Source organism: Mesoplodon densirostris, chromosome 1 (assembly GCF_025265405.1).
Source record: "Mesoplodon densirostris isolate mMesDen1 chromosome 1, mMesDen1 primary haplotype, whole genome shotgun sequence".
NCBI lineage: Eukaryota > Metazoa > Chordata > Mammalia > Artiodactyla > Ziphiidae > Mesoplodon > Mesoplodon densirostris.
Genome location: NC_082661.1, coordinates 120,202,937 through 120,216,562, shown reverse-complemented (window position 1 = coordinate 120,216,562; position 13,626 = coordinate 120,202,937). Strand labels below are relative to the sequence as shown.

The window sequence follows — 13,626 nt, the reverse complement described above, 5'->3', positions numbered from 1 at the left end:
AGTTTTGAATCATTCCAAATTACAGTCTGCCAATATCCAGATCTTGGTTTTAATGTTCTAAGTATTAAGAAATAACTAAAGATCAAAAAGTCTTAGAAGCCCTAGATTGATAAATGATTCAGTCACTAGTTGCTGTCGAGCTCTGGTGTAAGTAACCAGGAGCTACTTCTTAGAAAATGGCTATCAGGTCCCTAGAAATCCCTTATAGTTACAAAATCAGAGGTAATGTTTAATAAAGTGCTATGTGCTAGGCACTGAGCTTTGCACTTTATTTTTTTAATTAAAAAAATTTTTTATTGGAGTATAGTTGATTTATAGTGTTGTGTTAGTTTCTGCTGTATAGCAAAGTGAATCAGTTATACATATACATATATTCACTCTTTTTTAGATTCTTTTCCCATATAGGCCATTGTAGAGTATTGAGTAGAACTCCCTGTGCTATACAGTAGGTCCTTATTAGTAATCTATTTTATATATAGTACTGTGTATATGTCAATCCCAATCTCCCAATTTATCCCTCCCCCCTCCCTTACCCCTTGGGAACTATAAGTTTGTTTTCTACATCTGTGACTCTTTCTGTTTTGTAGAAAAGTTCATTTGTACCCTTCTTTAAGATTCCACACGTAAGTGAGCTTTGCACTTTAAACTACTATCCCATTTTACAGATGGGAAGCCTGAGGCACAGAAACATTAAGTAATTGGCTCAAAAACACATGGTAAGTAGTGTAGACTGGATCAGAACCCAGGTATACATGTAATAACAAAGCTCATGATCTTAACCGTTACTCAGTTCCTACCTCTGTGGAACCAGGTTCTAGAAAAACTTCTCTTCCTCTTTACCCTGTCTTTATGGTGAAACTAAGAGGAATAAAGGGAAGCTATCAAGCAATTGAAACTATTGTTAACTTGCTCCATATCATTTTCTTTCCTTCTTTCTTTCTTTCTGTGTTGCTGTGCACAGGCTTTCTCTAGTTGCGGTGAGTGGGCCTACTCTTCGTGGTAGTGTGCGGCCTTCTCATTGTGGTGGCTCCTCTTGTTGCAGAGCACAGGCTTTAGGTGCACGGGCTTCAGTAGTTGTGGCACGTGGGCTCTAGAGCGCACGCTCAGTAGTTGCGGTGCATGGACTTAGTTGCTCCACCGCATGTGGTTATTCCCGGACAAGGGCTCGAACCCATGTCTCCTGCATTGGCAGGCAGATTCTTAACCACTGCGCCACCAGGGGAGTCCTCCATATCATTTTCTATAGGTCCTTCTATATGTACATAAAGCAGCCAAAGATTCCTGACGTTTTCTTCAGAAACCTGGAACTTATGTTTTATTTTCATTGCTTAAATTCTTTTATGATGTGTAGTTGTTCCTGCACTTAAACAGAAGCTCTGTTACTGCTTTCTTTGAGGAGCTACAGTACAACAGAATAAGCAAAACATAATCTGATTTTATTGCCCTTGTTTAAACCTGTTTCTGGGTTAAAAATCTGGGTGTGATCATGAGCTAACTTGATGTTCTAACTTGGGAGGTGACCGTGTCTGCATTAAGTTACATGAAAGAATCATGAACTGGAGGGGTCATTAAGGAAACTGTCAGGCCAAAAAGAAAAAAAAATCTGGGTGTGTGTGTTGGGAGGTGTGTGAACATGGGTGGGGAGGACCGCCATTGGACTCGGGGAGGGGTCTTACATTTATGAAAGGCCTCAAACACATATTGTTGATTTTATCTCCAAATCAGGCCATATATACGGTCACTGGAACTGTGTGTGTGTTCATAACATTAATTATTTTTCTTTATAAAATCAGCTTCATTGAGGTGTAATTTACATACAATAAAATCCGTAGTTATGTGTACAATATGATGAATTTTGACAAACGTATTCAGTTGGGGTTTGCATTAATTTTTAAATGACAGCTTTATTAAAATATAATTCACAAACCTTATAATTCATCTATTTAAAGTGTACAATTTGATGATTTTTAGTATATTCACAGACCTGTGCAGCCATCACCATCATCAATTCTAAAACATTTTCATCATCCCCAAAAGAGACCTCCTACCCCTCAGCATTCACTTCTCATTTTCTCCCAACCCTCCTAGCCCTAGGCAACTGCTATTCTACTTTCTGTTTCTGTAGACTTGCCTATTCTGGAAGTTTCATATAAATGGGAACCATACAATATGTAGTCTTCTGTGATTGGCTCCTTTCACTTAGCAGAGTGTTTTTAAGGTTCATCCATGTTGTAGCATGTGTCAGCACTTCATTCCTTTTTATTGCTGAACAGTATCCCATTGTGTACAGAAACAGACTCACAGACATAGAGAACAGACTTGTGGTTGCCAAGGGGGAGATGGGGTGGGGGAGGGATGGAGTGGGAGTTTGGGACGAGCAGATGCTAACTATTACATATAGACTGGATAAACAACAAGGTCCTATTTTATAGCACAGGGAATTATATTCAATATCCTATAATAAACCATAATGGAAAAGAGTATAAAAAAGAATATCTATCCTTCTATATATATATATATATATATATATATATATATATATATATATATATAACTGAGTCACTTTTCTGTATACCAGAAACTAACACAACATTGTAAGTCAACTTTACTTCAATAAAATAAATTTTAAAAAATTAAAAAATACAAAAAATAAAACTACCTAACACTTCAGTTAACTTGGAGACCAAAAGGTAAATATAGTTTATAATAAAGGAAAAAAAAATTCCGTGGTGTAGATATACCACATTTTATTTATCCATTTATCAGTTGTTGGATAGTTGAGTTGTTTCCACTTTTTTGGCTGATAGCATTAATTTTTTTTTGGCCACGCCTCATAGCATGCGGGATCTTAATTCTCTGACCAGGAATCAAACCTGTGCCCCTGCAGTGGAAGCATGGAATCTTAACCACTCGGAAGTCCCTGATAGCATTAATTTTTAAATTAAATTAAACAGATATCTTGATTTTTATATCCTCATTTAGGCTTTTTTCCCCTACACTATTTAATATGCTAGGAGTCTGAAGTGTCTTAGTCCTTTCTTGACTTCTGAGACAATCTGATTAAGTCACCACAGTGGGATTTACAGTTGTACTAAAATTATTATTTGGAGTTCATTCTCTTTTATAGCTATTTAATATTGTAGAAAATGCTTATAGAATTGTAGATATAGAAATATATATGTGCATGTGTATATATAAAATAAGGATGACAATATGATTTTACAAAGAGTTTTAATAGTTAATTTAGAAGGACAATAGGGTGGTTTCTCTTTCTTTTCCTTTAAAAAATAATACTGGGGACTTTCCTGGTGGTCCAGTGGTAAAGAATCCACCTTCCAATTCAGGGGACACAGGTTTGATCCCTGGTCGGGAACTAAGATCCCACATGCTGCCAGGCAACTAAGCCTGCATGCCGCAACTACTGAGCCCATGCACTGTGGAGCCTGTGCACCACAACTACAGAGAAGCCCGTGTGCTGCAACAAAGAGCCCACGTGCCGCAATGAAAGATCCCGCATGCCGCAAGAAAGATCCCTAGTGTTGCAACTAAGACCTGACACAGCCAAAAATAAATAAATAAATAAAATAATAAAAAAATAATATTGATATATAACTAAAATTGTTTTACTTTAGAGGAGAAATCATAAACTGCACTGATTATGAAATGTCATTGGAAAGTGACAAATCATAAACTGCACTGATTATGAAATGTCATTGGAAAGTGACAAAATTGATCCAGTGACTATAACTTTTGAAGGACTAATGTGCTAATGTGACTTTGTTCACTAATATATGAATTAACAAATAGATTCACTTGAAAGTTTACATTTTTGACCCAGAGGGAATTTATATATTATTTTAAAGCTTTATATTACTCATAAATTATCAAAAATCAGTCATAACAGTGTTGACACTTTTGCTACTGATAACTGCAGATGCTGCACTTTTCATCCCTCAGACACATGGTAGAATGGAAGTGCTTAAGAAATAAGAAAGTGAAAGTAGAAGTGGAATAATAGCTGTGATAAAAAGAGGACTCAAGAACTAGGAACAGGCATCATTACTTATACATCTTTTTTTTTTTGGTAATAAGTCTTTTTTTTAATTGAAGTGTAGTTGGCTTACAATGTTGTGTTAGTTTCTGGTGTACAACGAAGTGATTCAGTTATATATATATATTTTTTTCAGATTCTTTTCCCTTATAGGTTATTACAAGATATTGAGAATAGTTCCCTGTGCTATACAGTAGGTCCTCGTTGTTTACCTATTTTATATATAGTAGTGTGTATATGTTATTACCAAACTCCTAATTTACCCTTCCCCCTCCTTTCCCCTTTGGTAACCATAAGTTTGTTTTCTATATCTCTAGGTCTATTTCTGTTTTGTATATAAGTTCATTTGTATCACGTCTTTTTTTAGATTCCACATATAGGTGATATATGATATACCTCTTAACTACCTTGCTTATACTGTCTCCCAGTAAATGAAATTTAATTGATTTATGTTCAACTATGAGCTTTACTATGTATTAGTGTATGTTTGTTTATATTTTAATAGAATTCACAAAGAATTATTTGCTTACCTTCATTTTTATTACAACACTCAAAGAATGATTTGTTTACCTTCATTTTTATTACAACACTCAAAGAATGATGTTTACCTACATTTTTGTTAGAATTCCCAAATAATTGTTCCTCTCAATTCCCAGAATACCTTTTTCCCAAACTGTGGTGGTGGAGAATAAATGATGCATGGCTGGATGGGCAAAAGGCACAATAGGGGAAGAGCAATACTAACACTAGAACAGTTCTGGTCGAGCAGGTCTGCTCTTTAGTTTGAGCAGAAACTTGTTACCTGTACTGGAGTCAGAACTGAAACATAATTTCTAGGCACTTTTGTTGTTTTCTAAAAAAAATTTTAAAATATTTAAAAAATATTTTTAATATTTATTTATTTGGTTGCACTGGGTCTTCATTGCGGCATGCGGGATCTTTAGTTGCGGCATGCAGGATCTAGTTCCCTGACCAGGAATCGAACCCGGGTCCCCTGCATCAGGAGTACAGAGTCTTAACCACTGGGCCGCCAGGGAAGGGAAGCCCCTCTAGGAGCTTTTGAATGTTTTCTTTTGACAGCTTTATCGAGATAAAATTCACATATGATAAAATGCCCCCACTTACTATGTGCTGTTGAGTGGATTTTATTCAAAAGCTGTGCAGGGCTTCCCTGGTGGCGCAGTGGTTGAGAGTCCGCCTGCCGATGCAGGGGACACGGGTTCGTGCCCCAGTCCGGGAAGATCCCACATGCCGCAGAGTGACTAGGCCCGTGAGCCATGGCCACTGAGCCTGCGTGTCCGGAGCCTGTGCTCCGCAACGGGAGAGGCCACAACAGTGAGAAGCCCGTGTACCGCAAAAAGAAAAAAAAGAAAAGCTGTGCAAACTGTACCACAATCTCCTTTTTTTTTTTTTTTGGCGGTACGTGGGCCTCTCACTGCTGTGGCTTCTCCTATTGCAGAGCACAGGCTCCGGACGCGCAGGCTCAGCGGCCATGGCTCACGGGCCCAACCGCTCCGCGGCATGTGGGATCTTCCCGGACCGGGTTACGAACCTGTGTCCCCTGCATCGCACTGCGCCACCAGGGAAGCCCCACAATCTACTTTTAAAACATTTAAAAATCATTGTAAAACATTTTTATCACCCCAAAGAAACCTTGTCCTCTAACAGTCATTCCCCATGCCCACTCTTCAAACTGTTTTCCAAAGTGGAGGCAGCCTTTTCATCCCCACCAGCAGCATGGAAACGTTTCTATTCTCCACCTCCTGGCCGATGGTTTAGAGCTTCCCACATAATAAAAGTGGCATTAATGTAACTGAAGGGAGGTCATGAAACCCAGGATGATTCAGACTTTTGACACTCCTCACAGATGCCTAGATCAAGACAAAATCAACTCGGAATCAATCCTTTTTTCCCAGGAGGTAGTCCATGATCCTAGGCTCTCAATTAAAGTGACAATTCAGCCCCAGATAATTTGGTAGTGTCTAAGATTCAAATAAAAATTTGCTGTTATTACCTACTTCTGTAATTCAAGTAGAAAATATATCTGGGACTCTTTAATGAGATATTTAAAGGTAACATTCAAAAAGAAGTTATTAGGGCCTCCCTGGTGGCGCAGTGGTTGAGAGTCCGCCTGCCGATGCAGGGGATACGGGTTCGTGCCCCGGTCTGGGAGGATCCCATATGCCGCGGAGCGGCTGGGCCCGTGAGCCATGGCCGCTGAGCCTGCGCATCCGGAGCCTGTGCTCCGCAACGGGAGAGGCCACAACAGTGAGAGGCCCGCATACCGCAAAAAGAAAAAAAAAAAAAAAAAAAAAAAAAAAAAAAAAAAAAAAAAAAAAAAAAGAAGTTATTAGAGAAAAATAATTATGGGGGGAACAAAGGCAAGAGGCAGCTATTAACTGAAAATAAGATCAAACAGTTGTAAATCACTCTGTATTTGGCAAAAAATAGTACAGAACATTTGCATACATTTCAGGGACAGGAAGCTTCTGTGTCAACATTAAATGTTCATAAATGTCAAATACACAATTCTGACATCCTATATCTGGGAGAATAGAAATTTTCAGCCAGTGTAGAGTTAAGGAAATAACAAAGACTTGGCATCATTTGAACCGAACTGAATGCCGTACTAGACATTGGAGCTTAAAAGTTTACCATGAGTGAAAAGTAGACTTTCAACAGTCCTTTTCATTTTCTGAAGGAAATGTCTTGGAATTTACCTAACTCTTCTTTCCCTTTAACAAAACAAATTCTAGCTTTAAGAGACATGCTATCCTTTATACTAATGATAATAGAACTTTGTTGAATAATGATATTTTATTATGGTTTGTTTTACTTCATGTTCTCCTTTCTTGTCCACGGGAGGTTTATAATATGTGGAATATATTTAATTTTTTAAAAAAGACCAACTTTTTTTTACTTCATTAGGGATTTTATTTTTAAAAAATTTTTAAATTTTTTATACAATTTTTTTTTTTTTTTTTTGGCGGTACGCGGGCCTCTCACTGTTGTGGCCTCTCCCGTTGTGGAGCAGAGGCTCTGGACATGCAGGATCAGTGGCCATGGCTCACGGGCCCAGCTGCTCCGCGGCATGTGGGATCTTCCTGGACCGGGGCACGAACCCGTGTCCCCTGCATTGGCAGGCGGATTCTCAACCACTGCGCCACCAAGGAAGCCCTTTTATACAATTTTTAAAGGTTACTTTCCATTTACAGTTATTACAAAATATTGGCTGTATTACCCCTGTTCTGCAATACATTCTTTTTTTTTTTTTTGCGGTACGCGGGCCTCTCCCGCTGCGGAGCACAAGCTCCGAACGCGCAGGCTCAGCGGCCATGGCTCATGGGCCCAGCTGCTCTGCGGCATGTGGGATCCTCCCAGACCGGGGCATGAACCCGTGTCCCCTGCATCGGCAGGCAGACTCTCAACCACTGCGCCACCAGGGAAGCCCTGCAATACATTCTTGAGCCTATCCTACACCCAGTAGTTTGTACCTCCCACTCCCCTACCCCTATATTGCTCCCGCCTCGCCACTGATAACCACTAGTTTGTTCTCTGTATCTGTGAGTGTGCTGCTTTTTTGTTGTATTCACTAGTTATACTTTTTAGAGTCCACAAATAAGTGATATCATACAGTATTTGTCTTTTTCTGTCTGACTTATTTCACTTAGCCTAATGCCTTCCAAGTCTATTCATGTTGCTGCAAATGGCAAAATTTCATTCTTTTTTATGGCTGAATAGTATTCCATTGTATACACATACCACACCTTCTTTTTTTTTTTGTTTGCGGTACGCAGGCCTCTCACTGATGTGGCTTCTGCCATTGTGGAGCACAGGCTCCGGACGCACAGGCCCAGTGGCCATGGCTCATGGGCCTATCCACTCCGCGGCATGTGGGATCTTCCCAGACTGGGGCACGAACCCGTGTCCCCTGCATCGGCAGGTGGACTCTTAACCACTGCGCCACCAGGGAAGCCCCCACACCTTCTTTATTCATTCATCTGTTGATGGACCCTTAATTAGGTAGCTTTCCTACCTTGGCAATTATAAATAATGCTGCTATGAACATTGGGGTACATGTATCTTTTCCATTAGTGTTTTTGTTTTGGGGGAAATATATACCCAAGATTGGAACTGCTGGGTCATATGGTAGTTTTATTTTTATTTCTTTGAGAAACATCCATACTGTTTTCCACAGTGGCTGCACCAACTTACATTTCCACCAACAGTGTATGACGGTTCCCTTTTCTCTACATCCTTGCCAACATTGTTATTTATGTTCTTTTTGATAATAGCCATTCTGAAAGGTGTGAGGTGATATCTCATTGTGGTTTTGATCTGCATTTCCTTGATATTAGCGATGTTGAGCACCTTTTCATATGCCTGTTGACCATCTGTATTTCCTCTTTGGAAAAATGTCTATTCAGTTCTTCTACCCATTTTTAAAATTTTATTTATTTATTTATTTATTTATTTATTTATTTATTTATTTAGGCTGTGTTGGGTCTTCATTCCTGTGTGTGGGCTTTCTCTAGTTGTGGCGAGTGGGGGCCACTCTTTTTTTTTTTTTTTTTTCTTTTTGCGGTATGCGGGCCTCTCACTGTTGTGGCCTCTCCCGTTGCGGAGCACAGGCTCCGGATGCGCAGGCCCAGCGGCCATGGCTCACGGGCCCAGCCGCTCCGCGGCATATGGGATCCTCCCAGACCGGGGCACGAACCCGTATCCCCTGCATCGGCAGGCGGACTCTTAACCACTGCGCCACCAGGGAGGCCCTGGGGGCCACTCTTCATCATGGTGCGTGGGCCTCTCACTGTTGCGGCCTCTTGTTGCAGAGCACAAGCTCCAGACGCGCAGGCTCACGGGCCTAGTTGCTCCGCAGCGTGTGGGATCTTCCCAGACCAGGGCTCGAACCCGTGTCGCCTGCATTGGCAGGCAGAGTCTCAACCACTGTGCCACCAGGGAAGCCCTTCTGCCCATTTTTATATCAGGTTGTTTTGTATTTTTGGTTTTGAGTTGTATGAGCTGTTTATATATGTTGGATAGTAATCCCTTGTCAGTCATATCATTTGCAAATATCTTCTCCCATTCAGTAGGTCGTCTTTTCATTTTATTTATGGTTTCCTTTGCTGTGCAAAAGCTTTTATTTATTTTTTAAAATAAATTTATTTATTTTATTTATTTATTTTTGGCTGTGTTGGGTCTCTGTTGCTGCACGCGGGCTTTCTCTGGTTGCAGTGAGCGGGGGCTGCTCTTTGTTGTGGTGCGCAGGCTTCTCATGGTGGCTTCTCTTGTTGTGGAGCACAGGCTCTAGGCGCGTGGGCTTCAGTAGTTGTGGCTCATGGGCTCTAGAGCACAAGCTCAGTAGTTGTGGTGCATAGGCTTCATTGCTCCGTGGCATGTGGGATCTTCCCGGTCCAGGGCTTGGACCCATGTCCTCTTGCCTTGGCAGGCGGATTCTTATCCATTGTGCCACCAGGAGAGCCCTTGCTGTGCAAAAGCTTTTAAATTTAATTAGGTTCCATTTGTTTAGTTTTGCTTTTATTTCCTTGGCTTTAGGAAATGGATCCAAAAAATATTGCTGCAATGTATGTCAAAGAGTGTTCTGCCTTTTTTTTCCTCTAGGAGTTTTATAGTATCCAGTCTTAGCTTTAGGTCTTTAATCCATTTTGAGTTTATTTTTGTATATGGTGTTAGAGAATGTCCTAATTTTATTCTTTTCCATGTAGCTGTCCAGTTTTCCCAGCACTACTTATTGAAGAAACCATCTTTTCTTCATTGTATATTTTTGCCTCCTTTGTTGTAGATTAATTGACAATAAGTATATGGGTTTATTTTTGGGCTTTCTATCGTGTTCCTTTGATCTATGTGTCTATTTTTGTGCCAGTACCATACTGTTTTGATTACTGTAGCTTTGTAGTATAGTCTGAAGTCAGGGAATTTGATTCCTCCAGCTCTGTTCTTCTTTCTCAAGATTGTTTTTAGCTCTTTGGGATCTTTTGTATTTTCATACAAATTTTAAAATTATTTGTTCTAGTTCTGTGAAAAATGCCATTGGTGTTTTGATAAGGATTGCATTGAATCTGTAGATTGCTTTGGGTAGTATGGTCATTTTAACAATACTGATTCTTCCAATCCAAGATCATGGTATATCTTTCCATTTATTTGTGTTGTCTTCAATTTCTTTCATCAGCATCTTATAGTTTTCAGAGCACGGGTCTTTTACCTCCTTAGGTAGATTTATTCCTAGGTATTTTATTCTTTTTGATGCAATGGTAAGTGGGATTATTTCCTTAATTTCTCTTTCTGATATTTCTATGTTAGTGTATGGAAATGCAACAGATTTCTGTATATTAGTTTTGTATCTTGCAACTTTACTGAATTCATTGATGAGCTCTAGTAGTTTTCTAGTGGCTTCTTTAGGATCTTCTGTGTATAGTATCATGCCATCTGCAAGTAGTGACAGTTTTACCTCTTCCTTTCCAATTTGGATTCTTTTTATTTCTCTTTCTTCTCTGATTGCTGTGGCTAGGACTTCCAAAACTATGCTGAATAGAAGTGGTAAGAGTGGGCATTCTTGTCTTGTTTCTGATCTTAGAGGAAATGCTTTCAGCTTTTCACCATTGAGTATGATTTTAGCTGTGGGTTTGTCATGTATGGCCTTTATTATGTTGAGGTATGTTCCCTCTGTACTCGCTTTATGGAGAGTTTTTATCATAAAATGGATGTTGAATTTTATCAAAAGGTTTTTCTGCATATACTGAGATGATTATATTGTTTTTATTCTTGTATTTTTTAATGCGGTGTACCACTTTAATTGATTTGCAGATATTGAAAAATCTTTGCATCCCTGGGATAAATCCCACTTAATCATGGTATATGATCCTTTTAATGTATTGTTGGATTGGGTTGGCAAGTATTTTGTTGAGGAATTTTGCATCTGTGTTCATCAGTGATAGTGGCCTGTAATTTTCTGTTTTTGTGACATTTTTGTCTGGTTTTTGGTATCAGGGTGATGCTGGCCTCATAGAATGAGTTCTGAAGTGTTCCTTCCTCTGCAGTTTTTTGGAATAGTTTCAGAAGGATAGGTGTTAACTCTTCTTTAAATGTTTGGTAGAATTCACCTATGAAGCCATTTGGTCCTGGACTTTGGTTTGCTGGGAGTTTTTAAATTACTGCTTCAATTTTAGTATATGTGCTGCTGAAGTGAGCACTAAATTACTGCTTCAGTTTCATTGCTGGTAATTGGTCTGTTCATATTTTCTGTTTCTTCCTGGTCCAGTCTTGGGAGATTGTACCTTTCTAAGAATTTGTCATTTCTTCTAGGTTGTCCATTTTATTGGCATAGAGTTGTTCATAGTAGTCTCTTATGATCCTTTGTATTTCTGTGGTGTTGGTTGTTACGTCTCCTTTTTGTTTCTAATTTCATTGATTTGAGCACTCGCCCTCTTTTTCTTGATGAGTCTGGCTAAAGGTTTATCAATTTTGTTTACTTAATTTTTTATTTTATTTTATTTTTTCTTGGCCATGCCACATGGCATGCGGGATCTTAGTTCCCCATCCATGGATCGATCCCATGCCCCCTTCCAAGGGTGGAATGCTAACCATTGGATCACCAGGGAATACCATCATTATATGTATATTTGTTTTTGTTGTTTATTTTTTCAAAGAACCAGATTTTAGTATCATTTTATGATCTTTTCTGTTGTTTTTTAAATGTCTATTTCATTTGTCTCTGCTCTGATCTTTATGATTTCTTTCCTTCCACTAACTTTGGGTTTTGTTTGTTCTTCTTTCTTCAATTCCTTTAGGTATAAGGTTAGGTTGTTTATTTGTAACTTCTCTTGTTTCCTGCGGTAAGCTTGTATTGCTATAAACTTCCCTCTTAAAACTGCTTTTGCTGTGTCATAGGTTTTGGATCATCGCGTTTTTGTTTTCATTTGTCTCTAGGTATTTTTAAATTTCCTCTTTGATTTCTTCAGTGATCCATTAGCTGTTTAGTACCATGTTGTTTAGCCAACATATGTTTATGTTTTTTGCAGTTTTTTTCTTGTAGTTGATTTCTAGCCTCAAAGTGTTGTGGTTGGAAAAGATGCTTTATATGATTTCAGTTTTCATAAATTTACCAAGAATTGTTTTGTGGCCTAACATGTGATTTATCTTGGAGAATGTTCCATGTGCACTTGAAAATAATGTATATTCTAATGCTTTCAGATGGAATGCTCTCTCTCTATATGAATTAAGTCCATTTGGTCTAAAGTGTTATTTAAGGCTTGTGTTTTCTTACTGATTTTCTGTCTGGATGATCTGTCCATTGATGTAAGTGGGGTGTTAAAATCCCCTAGTATTGTGTCATGGTTGATCTCTCCTTTTATGTCTGTTAATACTTGCCTTATATATTGAGGTGCTCGTATGTTGGGTGCATACATATTTACCCTTCAAGACTAGCTGGTAGGCCTGGCCCAGGCTCTTATCAAATTACTGCTTTTTCCCTGGATCCCAGTGCCTGTGAGATTCTGTGTTCATCCTTTAAGTGTGAAGTCTTTATTTCTGCTAGTCCTGTGGGGCTGCCAAAATTAAACCCTGGTGGCCTTCAAAGCCAAATGCTCTGGGGGCTCATCTTCCCAGTTCAGAACCCTCGGGTAGGGAGCCCGATGTGGGGCTCAGAACCTCACTCCTGTGGGAGAGCCTCTGCAGTATAGTTATTCTCCAGTTTGTAGGTCACCCACCTGGAGGTATGGGATTTGATTACATTACAAGTCTGCCCCTCCTACCTGTGTCATTGTGGTTCTTTCTTTATGTCTTTAGTTGTAGTGATGCTGAAAGCTCGACCTCTGTGCACCAGTGTCAGATCGAATCTCAGAGACAGGGTTTGGGGTGAAGTAGGAAAGAATAGCTTTATTGCTTTGCCAGGCAAAAAGGGACACAGTGGCGTCCCACCTTCGAAAACTATGTGTCCCAACCCAGGGAGATTTGGTGAAGAGTTTTGTAGCAAGAGTTCAAGGGTGGGGTTGCTGATAAGACTAGGATGTGTACAGGGCCTGCACTCCTTTAATCTGGTCTCAGGTAATCTTTTAATGAGCTTCTCTGGTTCCTTTAATCTGGTCCCAGGTGGTCTTCTCTGGAATGAAGAATGCTGACATCTTCCATTTGTTGGGGGTTTTAGTTCGATAAATTGCTCAAAGATATTGTTATGTGTATCCCTTCAGGCTGAACCAGGACCCTGCCCCAAGGCTGCACTGTTGTTTCTTGGCTACTCCGCCTTCGTCTCTGCATCCCCTCCCTTCCTCCTGATAAGCAACTATTTGAACCTGCCCTTTGGGGCTCAGGGAAGGTCATGGAGGTCATTCCCTACAAGGAATGGGGGACAGAAAGGGTCTGTGCCCAGGAGCCCCACAGGGTCCTGCTCGGTTTCAGTAGAAGATCTTTTCTGATAGGTTCCAGTCATTTTCATCGATAGCTGTTCTGCAGATAGTTGTGATATTGGTGTGCTCATGAGAGGAGGTGAGCTCAGGGTCTTTCTCCTCTGTCATCTTGGCTGCTCTCCAGAATACATTTAATTTTTAAGTTAAAGATAA

General features: G+C 39.7%; 1 protein-coding gene and 1 non-coding gene across 6 annotated transcripts in view; one reads left to right on the top strand and one right to left on the bottom strand.

Annotated features, from left to right (window-relative positions):
- Positions 1-13,626, top strand: part of SLC16A9 (solute carrier family 16 member 9) — a 76,312-nt gene that overhangs the window by 12,596 nt on the left and 50,090 nt on the right. The gene's annotated exons all lie outside the window — the stretch shown is intronic.
- Positions 5,016-5,088, bottom strand: TRNAR-CCU (transfer RNA arginine (anticodon CCU)). Its single transcript has one exon. It is a non-coding gene; the product is annotated as a tRNA-Arg (tRNA).